This window comes from Notothenia rossii (genome assembly GCF_949606895.1).
Source record: "Notothenia rossii genome assembly, chromosome: 4".
Classification (NCBI taxonomy): Eukaryota; Metazoa; Chordata; class Actinopteri; order Perciformes; family Nototheniidae; genus Notothenia; species Notothenia rossii.
In genome coordinates this window covers 71,085,478-71,099,840 of record NC_136902.1, presented here as the reverse complement: position 1 = coordinate 71,099,840, position 14,363 = coordinate 71,085,478, and the positions used below count along the sequence as shown (strand labels likewise).

At 38.1% G+C, this 14,363-nt stretch overlaps 2 protein-coding genes across 2 annotated transcripts in view; one reads left to right on the top strand and one right to left on the bottom strand.

Annotated features, from left to right (window-relative positions):
• The window catches only part of LOC307038037 (stromal interaction molecule 1-like), a 358,279-nt gene that overhangs the window by 228,451 nt on the left and 115,465 nt on the right, over window positions 1-14,363 (bottom strand). The gene's annotated exons all lie outside the window — the stretch shown is intronic.
• Window positions 9,437-14,363, top strand: part of frya (furry homolog a) — a 53,282-nt gene continuing 48,355 nt past the window's right edge. Inside the window, exon 1 of the mRNA XM_079675641.1 lies at window positions 9,437-9,559. The gene's annotated coding sequence lies outside the window, so the exon portion shown is untranslated. The remainder of the gene's footprint in view (window positions 9,560-14,363) is intronic.

Sequence of the window (14,363 nt, the reverse complement as noted above, 5' to 3'; positions counted from 1 at the left end):
ATATGACATTTAATAATCATAAAATACAAAGTGAGTGAGCAAAGCAGCTTGGTGTGCAGGTGCTTGCTTTTATACTGTAAATGTGCAATGAAACAGCACGGTGTGATGAATTCCTCCCCCACATTTGAAACACAGAAAGCAGAGAAAAAAGCCACCTGTTCACTTTCATCTCTCCATGAAATGTAATTATTGTGAGAGGTGTGGAAAAGGAGAAGCAGCATAAGGTCCATAAGTCACAGCTGTGGGCTCTGATATGCGAAGAAAAGTCTGGAAGTACTGCCCTGTTCCTTCTACATTTTTGGATCAAAGATGGGAGGCCACTGTTTGAACTTCTCACTTTAAGTGTTTGATTACCTGAAAGGGAAGACTTTCTTTTCATTATAGTCAGGTGATGTTCGTTACAAATTTTTTTGAGTTCTTTAACAGTCAGTTGTGAGTCTCAAAAGTACAGGAATCTCATATAGTACTGCTTAAAGGATGTCTGTGTTTATCACACAATATTAGATTCCTCACTTCCTTTGAACTCACAATGACCTCTGCCCAATGTCAGTATTTTAGGTTGCCAAATGGGTCTTTAATCACAGCTCCATTTTTAAATCAAATGGTGGTACTTCATCCAGATGGACACCTTGTTATTTAAGCTGGTACATTTTAGGATCTGCACCACTAACAGTTGCCAGAAACACAGAAAACACTGTTGGAAACATGTGCCTGTGAGGAAATTAGGCAGTAAAAATACCATGCTTCATTTTCAACATCAAAGTTTTCTGACTTTGATGTAGATGGTGGGAAATAAAATTGGAATCGTTTCAGAATAGCTCATAATCCTTTTATGGCATGTTGTTAGTGGTGTTTTTTGATGTTCAGAATCAAATCAGCCAGCAGCAAAGCACAGGTTAGAACCGGGGAAGACTAACATAAAAACGTTTTTTGATGGAGATAGCGCATCTAAGGAGTAAAATAAAGGGACAATCTTCATCATGCAAATGTCCCCCCTGAAAATGACATATTTTTTGTCATTATTTATTTTACTAAAATCCAACCTTGATCCCTGATTCATGACCTATTCACATTTTGTCCCAAACAAAATTCCCAATGAAAGTTCCATATTAACATTTGTGAGGATATTTAGAGTGAAAGTAGACTACATGAATAACAATACCGTGAACTTATGACCTGTAGCCCTTTAGCAAGAATAATGGGTTAGGTGGGGAGCAGTTTTGAAGCATTCATTTCAATGAAGAGCAGAATTAAAAAGCCAGGTTACCCAGGAAGAATTCCAAAGTTACATTTCTAAAGATGTTTTCATTGTTGTGTTTAACTGTGACCGGCAACTACTCTGGGTTCATTGTTAATGTTGGTTCATTGTCTTTTTTGTGTATTTTTCTTTTGATAAAGCTCGCCAGGAGACCCTCCCTGAAAATTGCTTAATTCCAGAATGTGTACTGATGGTGGCACCACACAGAGTGCAAACCTCGTTAAAACTTCTTCCCCTGCCTGTGTGTTGACAACTGTTGGTAAATATCAAGCAGCATGGTAGCGACAACTGAATAGCAATTCATTTCATGCACACTTGATCTAGATTTCCTGGCTGGTTGTATTTCTTAAAGGGCTAGTGTTTAGTATTTAGGGGGATCTTTCAGCAGAAATACAATATATTATTTACGTTGATTTATTTTTGTATAATCCCCAAAAGCTAAGAATCATTGTGTTTTCTTTAGCTTAGTGTGAGCCCTTCATAGAGTTCACTATTTTTGCTCTGCCACTAGCTCAGAGTGGACACACCAAACACTGGCTCTAAATAAGGTATTTCACATTGCCTGAAGGCCACGCTATTTCTCTGTTCATATTCAAGTTACAGGATTGATTGATTGATTGATTGATTGATTGATTGATTGATTGATTGATTGATTGATTGATTGATTTTATTTCGAACAAGTACAATTACAAAAACAAAACAAATGTTGTAGTGCATAGTCATGTAAAACAAATCAAAACATAGAAATGACAAAACAAAAAATGACATTTACAACAACAACAACAACAGCATTATCAACATAAACAGTGCCACATCTAATGTTTGAAAAGGAGTGAGAAGAAGTATAACTTATTTAATCCCACCCCTTGTCCCTAAATGATTTATTTAGAATTTGCAATAATTATAATTTTTATGCATTATTATTGATATTATTAGTATTATTAATCGGCTTTATCTGTTGATTGACATGTATACATATACACATATACATACACATACATACACTGATATACATATATGCACACATACATATACACACCTACATACTTAGACATATACACATACACATAGTCAAACACCTTCCCCATCCCTGTATCTCGAGAAAATAATTTCTCTGTATTTCCTCTTGAACTGGTTAATGTCTGGACATCGCTTTAGCTCCACATTCACACTGTTCCATAGTCTCACTCACAGGCTGAGATACAAAGTTACAGAATTGACAGTAATGAGTTTAGGAATACACACTTTTTCTAGCATGCGGTGTTATATGCAGAGTTGTAACCCTTAAATCTAATACTAACAATATCACGCTCGGCCCAAACAATCTGTACCTAATCCTAACAATATCTTCCACAGAAATGCTGCACTGTAAAAAGAAAAGCAGCAAACAAAAATGTGAATAATGGGTTAACATTAATTGCTGGATCCATTAGTGCCCACTCATCCAAACTCAAATAGCAGAGTACAAATACAGGTATACATGCACATGGAGTGAGAGGTAGATTAGAAAAAACGTACAAATTGTTTTCTTCGCTTGACTAATAATTTATGCCATTATGACTCTTTAGAAGCTTGGGTCCAGTTTTTGTATTTGATTCATTCCTGGTCATGTAGGAGGACCATGCTGTGAAAATGTAGGAGCTGTATTGCCGACAGGATGAAGGCAACAAGATTCAGTACCAGCGAATTATGTTCAAAATACTTTGCCCTTCAGCTGCTTTACCATAACTTATAAAGACAGAGTTCTCGTCCAGTTCTAGTTTTCTGTGATTAGGTCAATTTGTTTTCTTTGATAACAATAACTCAGGGTACGTCAGGGATAGATTCATTCTACCATTCAGTTTAAATCCACTTATAGCAGTCCAGTGTTTCTACACTAATGTGTCCCAATGGTAATTAATATCACTTAAATGTCTGTCAGTATTATTATTATCTTTATTGTCTCCATTATTATTGCTCTGGCATGGCCTCATTAAAGTCAGGCCTCATGCAAATTCACAGCAGCGATGATGAGTGCAGAAACTTTCCTCTGATGAGTAGAAAAAGCATAGATGTAATGGAGCGTGACATTTAAATGGAATGGAGCTCTGTTGTTTCATCTGTCCTCTCTGAACAATAACTTTGAAGAGGGCCAGATAGAGACACTCTCCACTTTTGTTTTATGTAGTAAACTCACTGTGGTCCCTGTGTAGTGTACTTCCCTGTTATGAGTCAAAGCTGCATTAACAGCAGTGTGTGACTCCAGGTACTTGACATTTCTTTTATTTTTTATTTGGTTGGAGAGTGTTCTGAAGTGCTAGTGGCTCTGTTAGGCTGTTCTTGGACACAGCAGTTCGCTGTGCCTACATCAGCATGCTAACATGCTAATGGCTAGAAGGCATAATGTTTACCATATTCATCATCAGAGTTAAGTGTTTCAGCATGCCAACATTTGTTAATTAATACACACACATAAAGCTTAGGCTTATGGGAATGTCGTCACTGCTGCGAGATCAGTCGTATGTGTGATTCATTGAAGTTTTTACCTTTATAGCCTATAGCTAGATGAAAAGGCAGGAGATTCACAGAGTAAGCAAAGATTCCCCATGTTTACTCAAATGGGGACAATCTAGTGAAAGTTGTTTTACTAAATGGCTAAAAGTCGTACACCATTCTTAGAAAAAAAGAACGCTTTACTTCATCGTTCTCACTGAACAGTCAAAGGCAAACAAAGTTCAGATGCAAGTAAGCATGTCCTCATCACTGGCGACAACCTTCTCACCCAGGCATGATTGCTTTGGGAAAGTTGTAATGGCTTTTTATTTTATTGCAGTCACCTCTTGACTGAAAGGCTTTTTGTTCTGCAGAGTGTTTACACTACTTATCTGAAGCATTATTAAAAAACATCACAGATGTAATTAGCAATACATTTGATTGAGTAAATAGGAGAGGATAAGCACTGTGTGTTGGTAAATGTTTGTCTTTATACAACTTGTTTCAACTTGTGTTAGAGATGTGTAGTCACTGATAGGGGCTTTGATTGAAGTTGTCCAATCCTGTTATGTGAGGCAAATTGGTGTAAAGCACAAAGGGTAATACATATTCCTGCCGATAATGAGTTGATATCACTGCCCTTCATCCTTTACATCCATACACACTAATCAAATTACGAGACAACCAGAGGACAAATGCCATGGCTTGCAAAACAAAAGCATGCAGAGAGCAGATTTTGCAGCTAAATGTTCCGATCTGAGACAGACGTTTGGGGTCTGTAAGTAGCATGTCAATAAGACAGTGACAAGTAGGATTAGAAATTCATTTTAACATCGTCAGAAACCTATCCATAATGTATTATGACTGTCAATCCTATCTACATTTATAGTTTTTGACTCTTTTCATGATGTCTTTCAAACTGTCAGTGTTCATTTCAATAGTATGTGAGTTTGCTTCTTCAGCTTCTGAGGATGCATGAATGTTATTTGATTTATACCCTGCCCCAGAAAAACTCTGTCCTAAAGTGATTTGATAGGCTGATCTGGGCATGTATCTTTTAATTTTGAGTGGTATTCCTTACAGCAGCCCCATAACTTAAAGCTGTGTCATCTTGTGGTGTTATATATTTCCAGAGAGGCAGATTGTTGATCGAATCAAAGATAAACAAGCGGCCTTCCTGCATGCTTTTGTGCTAGGCCCATGCCTGATATCCCCGGGGGGAGATTAGCAGGTAGAGGACAGATTGAAAACAGACAGGGAGGGGATGATGAATTGGAGTATCAGTTCCAGGAAAATAATACACAGTACCCACCTCTGCTTTCCCAGAGTCCTAACAGTGTGGCCGATGTTGCTCTTATACCCAAAGGGATTTAAAGGTCTTCATATTTATTTCAAACAATGCTGTAAGCCCAGCACCAGTGAGGCAGCAACAATCAATCATCTTTAAAGTTGACAATAGAGTGATGCTCAGGGTACGCAGAACAGATACAGTATAGCCTGATTTCTTTTTCCAATGTTGGTAATCATTCATCCTAAATAACATCAAATTGACAAGGCAGCTTTACAAATTCATAACAAAAAATGACAATGTCCAAAGTATCCATCACTGTGAAACATGCAAATTGAACATATCCATCATTTATTTACAGATAAGAAATGGAAATTGTCTCTGAAAGATTACTCAGTGTCACTCGCAACTGTCTGTTCCATGTGTAGATAACAGATCGGCAGAACCTACGTCAGATAATCACTGCCTGTTGAAAGCGAACAATCAGGGTGTAAAGCTACAAGTTCCTTATACTTCACCTCAAGGCTACTCTATCTTTATGAAACCGATCCAGCAAATTGCGCTCAAACATGATATGTGTGACTCCACTGATATCCTGACCAGCAAGTTTCTAAATCTAGAGTGGAGAGAAAAACCCATTAAAGTCCTCTTAGTGGCACAGAGCATGGGGGCTGCAGAGTGCCGTGCATGGTGTGCCAAGTGGCTAGCTGTGCATAAAAGGAAATCATTTACGTGTCTGAAACTGCCAGCTCCTGATTTGCACTTAAGTCAATCTTAACTGATGTATCTGAATAATATAATATATAGTCTTTTAATTTCTCAGCATACCTTGTTCATTTTGACCTTTTTATGTAAATGTATGGCTCTTCAATGAAGGACAATTTACCTCCGGAAAATGGTGTGAATGAGAATACCATTAATATGCGGGATAATTATCTTTTGGTCTGAGGTTTGGCTGCACAATAGATGCTGATTCTTACATTCACTTACAGAATTTAAAATCCTTTTACTTTTTTCATTGAACATTGTTCTCATGTGCAAATGAATCTTCATATTCACTAACTCATTAAACATGCCATTGCTGTGATGGCATCAGATAGCATAACAAGAGGTGGCAGAACAGCACAGTGGAGAACAGTGTCAGATCTCTGCTAAGTGAGACCCTGAACACTTGACGGCTCACAGAAAATAACCAGATTCAAAAGCAGAATAGAAACACAATGCATGAGACAATTCTATTCAGCGAAGGATGGTCTCATTAGATATTATGCCTCTCTCTTCCCTTTGGTATGCTTTGGCATAAAGCATTCAGAGCCTTGGTAAGAGAAAACATGAGCATGCTTTGTGAATTTTATGGATGATACATACATTCTGCACAGAGCAGTTACTTTGTACTATTATTTGGAGATGTCAGCTTGCAAGGGAGGTTTTGGAGATTATCCCAAAAAATTGTGATAAGGAGGTATTCTTGAGTATTTAGCCCTTAAGATGTCGGTATACAAATATCAACAATATAAGGTGTTGTCTTTACACCTTCCAAGGTCCTGTATGCAAATTGTACACTTTCCATCTGCCTGAAAACTGTTAGCTTCATCGACCAGCTGTTTGTTAGAGTTAATACCAGACATACATCTCCAGCTTTACAAGTAGCCTAGTTTTTGCTTAGTCTTACATTTCTACTCCCACCCATTTCTCAGTTTCATCGTCTGCAGTGAATAACTTGGTGCTCTCCAAGATTCCAGTGCTAATTGTGCTAAATTTCACTTTGTTAAGAATCACAAATATTCAACTCTGAACCATGTTTCTCAATGATACTCACTCTTTGGTATTTTTGATGGGAAGTCAGACGATAAAAACTATACCGTCTTCCTCATAGACACACGCATCCTCCATAACAGGACTGTGGCTCCAACACATCACAGTGTGTCCAATGATTTTACAGTTCATCTGTGGCCTCTTCAATACTTCTGGTGGAATCATGCGCCACAGCATAGTCCAGGCAGTCAAAGCATCACTGCGAGACATGAGAGCTTTAATACCCCCTACTGACCCGCCACTTCATTGCCTTCTCCCTCTGCAGCCACCTCTCAGTGGGGGACTGAACTCCTGAGCTGTATATCAAAGATTTCAAAGGACGACCCATATTCTCCATTAAAGGAGCGAATACATGAATCAAGGGTCATCATGCTTTAAACTTTCAGCTGTGAGGTAGTTGGTTCCAAGCTGAAAACATTCACATAGCAAGAAATCTCATATGGAATAGCTGCAGGAGTATCACAAATAACCCTGAAAAATGTCAAATAGTGATTGAACTTATACAATCCCCAAGTTGAAAGTAAAATGTAGCTTACTCTGAAGACGTAGCTAATGTGAATGTATGCATGTCTGTGTGGATCATGGCTCTCACAGCTGGTTTAAAGAATCTCTTTTTAATTGGTTTGCAGACTTTCAAGTGCTGAACACTACCTACGTGTACATCGAGTGCTGTGCTGTGACAATCCTCCACATCCTGCTTTATCCGGATTTTTCTATATTCCTCGAAGAAACCAGAGGAGCACTCAGATCAGGTCAGGGCTGTGGCGCTGAGCTATGCAACTGCTTTGAATTCTATCTTTCTTTTGTGTTGTGCACACGCATGTGTTATTTCTTGATGGCTACCCTAACAGAAAAATCACCACAGGCAATTTGTTGCAGCCAAGAACACCTGCTCACTTTAGAAGAAAAAACACACACGGGAAAACATGTTCTTATGCTCAATTACAAATTGCATCAGTGCTGTTTCGTATTGAAGTGAATACATGCTGGTTTAATCAGAACAACACAGTTTTTCCAAAGCATGTTTTTTTATCTCGGTTATTTAAAAAAATAAAAACAATGTTTTGGCTTGTAGTGCTCCTGGTGCTATGTGACTCACACAGCTCTGCTGTCAGCATGACAAGCCTTGTGTGCGCATACAGTTGACAAAGCAATTGTGTTGTTCTGGTCTAGACAGAGCTCCCGGGCATCCTATCATCTTGAATCAGTAGCTTGCTCTCCCTGAGTGCTAAAACAGTAAGATGTTGATGGCCAGCCATTGAACTGCATACCGGCCTTGTCAGGAGATCTGCTCTTAACAGCAGCAGCTGTGTCTCTATGAGGCTCTGAGTTCACATATCACAGTCACTTTTCAAAAAGCAAGACCTTATTTTTATTTACTTCTGACCCATGTATAAGAGCCCTGAGAGATATTTGTAGATGGTACTTTCTCAGGAAGTGTAGGTGTTTAAAGTTGAATTATGTACACTCTCCAACACTAATTCTCCCATTATTCTGTACATTATTATTCGGTATTCATAATCCTCATCATTATTGTTTTCCAAGCATACAGGTCAGTGGTGCTGCTTTCACCTTTTTCTCTTTGAACATATTTTCTCTCTTATCATGTTCTTTAACGCCATCTGCTGGACTTTTTAAAATAATTTCCCTGAAATTGAAAGAGGGGTATGACTCACTGTACACATCAATTCAATACACATTATACTATATTTTGGTTTACGTGGCATTTGCAGCTTCCATATTCTTTAGTTTGAGGCAAGGCAATTGGCTAGCATTATCATTTTTACAGTTTATATTCCTCCTTTATATTCCTTTCTTATTGATTTGTTGTGCAACCATTAAACATTTGTGTAAGTGTAGAAATGGCTGACAAGCCAGGAGGCTCGTTAAGTGTGTAAACTCATTATATGACAGTTCTGTGTACTGTAAATATGTTATGTTTGCAGCATTATATCCACAAATGACTCAAGATGTGGACACACTTTTGATACAGTTATCGAAGAGGGATCAGTTGTCGTAATATATATATTTTTTTATTGTATTTCAGGTACCTATATTGTAACATTGATTCTGTTCTTGTATTGATGTGGTGTTTATATGGGGATTTATTTCCTGCTGAGTTATGTTTTGTGTAGAAGGCTTAAGCCCGTTCGAGGGAGAAGTGCTGCAAACCAACCTTAATTAGCTGTTTTCATACAGATAAAAAGGAGCTAAGAAAAGTTGCAAAAATGAATTGAAATACATTAGCAAGGCTTTTTATTTATTATTTCGATATGATAGGCTAATGACCTTAGGCTACTAATAATAAATAGGCCAACCCAACTAATTAATAATGCATTGAATAAATCATTTTTTCCATATGACTGTCTATTACATTTCTTGTGACTGTGGAGCACCATGCTTAAATGTTTCCTGATATGTTTAACTCGGTGTATTGAAGCCTCTATGATGTGTAGTCAGACCCTCCACAGGGCGCTGACATGGCCCCGAGCCAGGTCAGCGTGCAGAGGAAAGCCGATGCTTTGCATGATTTTCATTATTCAGGAGGACATGAGCAGGGGCCTGCTGGGGGCGGAGTCTGTCTCAGAGCTGATGGAGGAGGACACCGAGCGGAGAAGTGCATCCGAACAAGTGGATCGCCTGGAGGGACGCTGAGGCTCAAACTTTGACTCACTTCTCGAGTGGAGATGGAGTAAGCAAAGCAAAAGCACCTGCTGTAGCCGAAGGTATTTATCATATTTTCAAACGTTGGCACGTCTGTTGAAGTTTGTGCACCTCATTTTATGGCGCTGTAACCGTATTGTGTTGTTTTCATGCCAGAAGAAAACTCTCAGGCCTTTCATGAGTTATAGTGCCGTGGTATAGTGCTCTAGGTTCGAGTTGTACTGTTGTTAAATCGCATTTCGAGATGTTGTAAATACAACTGAATGATAAGAAGTCTAAAATGTCGTTTAGTTTTGACATGTTTTCTAAAAGAAAACCAATCCTGAAGCATTGTGTTCCTTTGTACATCTGCGTGACACCTGCAGTCCGAAATTCAGAGTTAACTTGAAGTTACTAAAGTGTGTGTTTTACTCTAACACGGAATACTTTACTTTATAAACATTTCTCTCTAAGTTAGGTGTCCGTAAAAGTAAAAACGTAGAGGGCGTTGCGTTGGAAAGAAGGAAACACCAATGAAAGAATAGTCTGATCAATAACTGTGGCACAATCATTAAGTGGGTCTCTTCATTGCCTGTAGCTATTGGCCGTTAAATGAACTTTTCTCCTTCCATCAACCTCCTTCATGATACTTCAGATGGGAAAAATATTCGAAAACTTTACAATTATTTAGAGGCCCCATTCCTAGTTATTGACTACTTCAGGCATCGAGACCATGGAGAGATAGACTCCCCCCCCATTATTTTGTGTGGTACGGTTTTTGGTAAACAAACAGAACAAATGTTTATTTGTGTAAAAGAGCACCGTAAATAATGTTCACCTAATCTGACTTGACATTAATAGCAACAGTAAAGACTATTGTTTTGCATGTTAATGCCAACCTAAAAAGTTTCTGACATGAAAACTCTGTCAAACTTTCCATCAAAAATAGTTATATCCCTACTGTCAATACTGATCTATAATACTGTAATTTTAAAGTCAGTGCAAAGATGTTTTTCTTTAAGCTGACTTGTTTAATTAAGAAAAACAGGCCTGCACCTCGTACCATTAAAAGTACAGAATAAACATTTTAAGGGTTTTCATTTGAACCACATCCAATAACATTATCGAGGCCTCTTTAGGAGAGAGTAGCTCCCCCTCACAACAGAGTCTGTGCATGCCTGTGTAGGCAGTGGATATAATGAAGGATGTAAAAACATAACTTAAGTCTTTCCTTTTTGATATTTTTAATCCCTTCTGACTTCCTCAGATAAACCCCTGCCCTGGGCAATAAAAGGCTGAATCAATGATGAAAATGTAATTAACAGTTAGTACCATGCCGACATTGGCCAAACATTCAAACATCCATCAGGAGAATTACATAAATTCCCACCAAAAGCTACGAATTTCTGTTGAGGCACAAACCCGTAAGGACATAATCACCTCCTGTAAGTGGATACGCATTGTGTTCACCTCACCTGGTCTCTTGTTTTCAGAGGCCACAGTGGCTGCATGTGTTCAGTATGAAGCCCCTCCCTCTCCAGTTTGATAATAGGCCGGCCGACCAGGGAACAGGTGCAGATTGTGGGCTTGTTTGTAGCCCTTGAATAGTCCTTATGTGTATTAATCTAACCCTGCACAGAGGACAGGTGCCCATTTGTTTCCACCTGTTATGTGACGTTATAATAAACGTGGAGTTTGATGGATCAAATAGCCAAGATCCAGAGATGGAGCAAGCATGACCTGAAAAACTTGTAAAAGCTTCACAGTCTTGATCCCATGTGGCATTATTAAGTCATTATGCAAAGTCCTTCCACTTAGCATTCGAGAGATTTGTAAATGTTTAAACAGCACCACTGCACAGTAGCTTAAAGCTGCTTGTTCTTTGAACGTCTAGAGAAAACAGATAAGTAAAACGCACACCAGTGGCACTTTTATATACATGGATATTTGTATCACTTGAAGTTGTGTTAGGTAACAGTCATCTGTAGCTAGCTTCACTTCCCACAGTGGGCTGCTGCCTGTTTGACCACGTGTTGCATGGGTGTGCTATTCTACAGTCCGTGAGCATAGCATTAACCTTCAGCTGGTTTGTGCTAACTTTAGCGCCTGATATCTATCAATTATTCAGCTTGGTGTGCTCTCTACCTGTGCCAATATAAATGTGTCTCACCATGGTAACAGCTCTGTGTCTCAGCCAGAGAGTATTTCAGTGGCCGTGCCGACCTTGTTTCTCAGTCCAGGCCGTTCTGCTCTGCTCCACATTCTCACACATGCAATGAGACAAACATAGACACAGTAGAACTTATCTTATCTTTAATCGGTCAACTTAATTGGTTTCTTTAGTTTTTAGACTTGAAAAAAGTCTTAATAAAAGAACTGCTGATATATAATTATTTTTTCCCCCATTGTTTTCAGCATTATTGATCACGGATCTGATCGGGTTGACATTTGCCACCAATTCATAGAGTACTGTCCTAGTTTTGTTGCTATTTTATAGGTTGAAATATACTTGTTAGTTGCTATACTATAATAACCACTGTCACATCTTAATCTGTAAAATCATGTTAATATATTTGAAACAATTCACATTTAGTTAGAACATTTGATAAAAAAGCTGGTCTGTTTTCTTACAAGTTTGTAGTTGTTGAAAAATGAAAAGAAATAATAGTAAATATAAGCTTATAAAAACCCAGTCATATGATGCATTTCCTTCTGAATGATGATCGTTTCTTTATCCGGATGTAGGTTATTAATTGACTCAGCAAATAACTGCACATTTTTATGTTGTCAGTAGTACACCTCAGGGCTGGTTGCAGTTGCGAAGGTTTATAACAGGGCTTGTCAAACTCAAGGCCCGGGGGCCAAATCCGGCCCGCAACTTCATTGTATGTGGCACAAGAGCTCTGAAAGAATATAATATGTTTATTATACGGTTACATGGCGATTTACAGAAGCACGTTGCCCATAAACTACATGTCCCACAATGCATCTCAAGTTTGACTTTTTTTCTTCAAAATATGCCTTTTTTCTTAGAACTTCCCATTTTCTCAGAATTTGACTTTTTTGTTGTCACTTTTTTTTCTTTTAAATGTCACTTTGTTTTTCAAAATGTCACTTTTTTTTCTTCAAAATGTCACTTTGTTTTTCAAAATGTCACTTTTTTTTTCAAAATGTCACTTATTTATTATTTTTTACTTTTCTTTTCTTCCAGAATTTGACTTTTATTTTTAAATCATTTGGTGACATTCTCACTGAAGAGACTTGCAATTACTTGCCCTAGACTTCTGCTTTCAGATGTAGTTAATTATGAAGTTATTACCCTGTCAGATAATAATCCAATGCAGAGGTAATCATGTAATATAATGCATTATTTTATATATATGAAATATTTATTTATGTATTTTGATATAGTCTTAAAATTACAACCGGTCCTTTGAGTGCAACCATAATTCCTACGTGGCCCGTGATGAAATTGAGTTTGACACCCCTGGTTTATAAGATACATGTCTGTGTATTTCGGTTGAACACTAGAGGGTGCACTATTACTGCAACATCCTTTGCTAGCTCGTGACACTTACAGTAATACTACACAATAGCATGTGTCCCAGCTACTTACTTTCTTTTCAGCTCTCTCATTATTTAAGATTTGTATTATTTCCTTTTTTTAATACAAAAATCTTGAATGTGAAGACAGTTAGTGAGACACGGTGCATTTACTTAGTGAGCCCTGAGTGAGCGATTAATAATTTCTGATTAAAGTAAAAGTAGAAATGTAAAAAGTAAATCCTAAAAATGCTATTCAACACACAAATCAAAAAACTTAAAATGTGAAAAAAGAAGCATGCTCATTCTAACTGGAATGGTCTTAGCGTAGGAAAACATGACTTGTGTGGTATGTTTGTGTTTTGGTGGCTATGAAGATGTGTTTGAAAAGGATTCCTGCTGGAGGTGTATTGACTTTTGATCCTGTCTTTCAACCCAAAACACAAAGCATGTCTTTAGATTTTGTGAAGACACCTTTTTCTTTGCTTTTTTACTTACTATAACAACATGATGATTCTTGTCCTGAAGGATGTTTTTTAAGTACGTCAAGAAGAATGTTCTTTGTTGTTTTTGACAGTTGTGTGTAGTGCGCTGCTGCAGAAGCATTCCTTTGTTTTATTTAGGCTACCTTTTCTTTGACAGGTGGATGAAAAGTGAACTGCTGGACTCATTAGACTGGAAACCAGGGGCTCCCTGTTGTGCTGCTGTTCTCTTTGACATACTCTGTATGTTCAGTCAGCTCTGAAGTTAATCATATTCAGTCATGTTTGACGTTTTAATGGTGGCTACATTGCTCTGTGTTGTTCTGCAACACAAATTCTTGAAAAAAACTCATCAGTGACGTGAAAACAGATTGTATAGTCTGGTTGTTCCATGTTCTAACTGTGGTTTCTTCCTAAAACAGAAAACGCCTTCACCTCACGCGCTAACACAGGGTGTTTGTATTAGATGTAGGTCAGACTTGGAAAAACTGGTTCATGTTGTAGGTGTGTCCAGTTAGTGTTCACGTCAGTGGTTGAAAAGACTGAATAGAGCATAAGCTTCAGACTGTGTGAAAGTTTCTCTGGATTTACGTGTTACTTCACACCTCTCGTGAATGACAGCCGCCATAAACAGCAGGAAATAGAGTGGTGGGAAGTCAACCTCAGCAGGACTGGATTTTGAAGAAAGTGTTGAGAATGTGCTGATGTTTTAACTGAACCAATGATGGATCCACTGAGGACTTTCTCCCGTTCATGTTAAGGATTTTTTTTCTCTATCAAACAGCTCTGAATGTGAAGGGGCGTTTTTCTGCAGCTTGAAAATACAGCACATGAAATTCAAGAAATTAGTTTGCGCCTCATT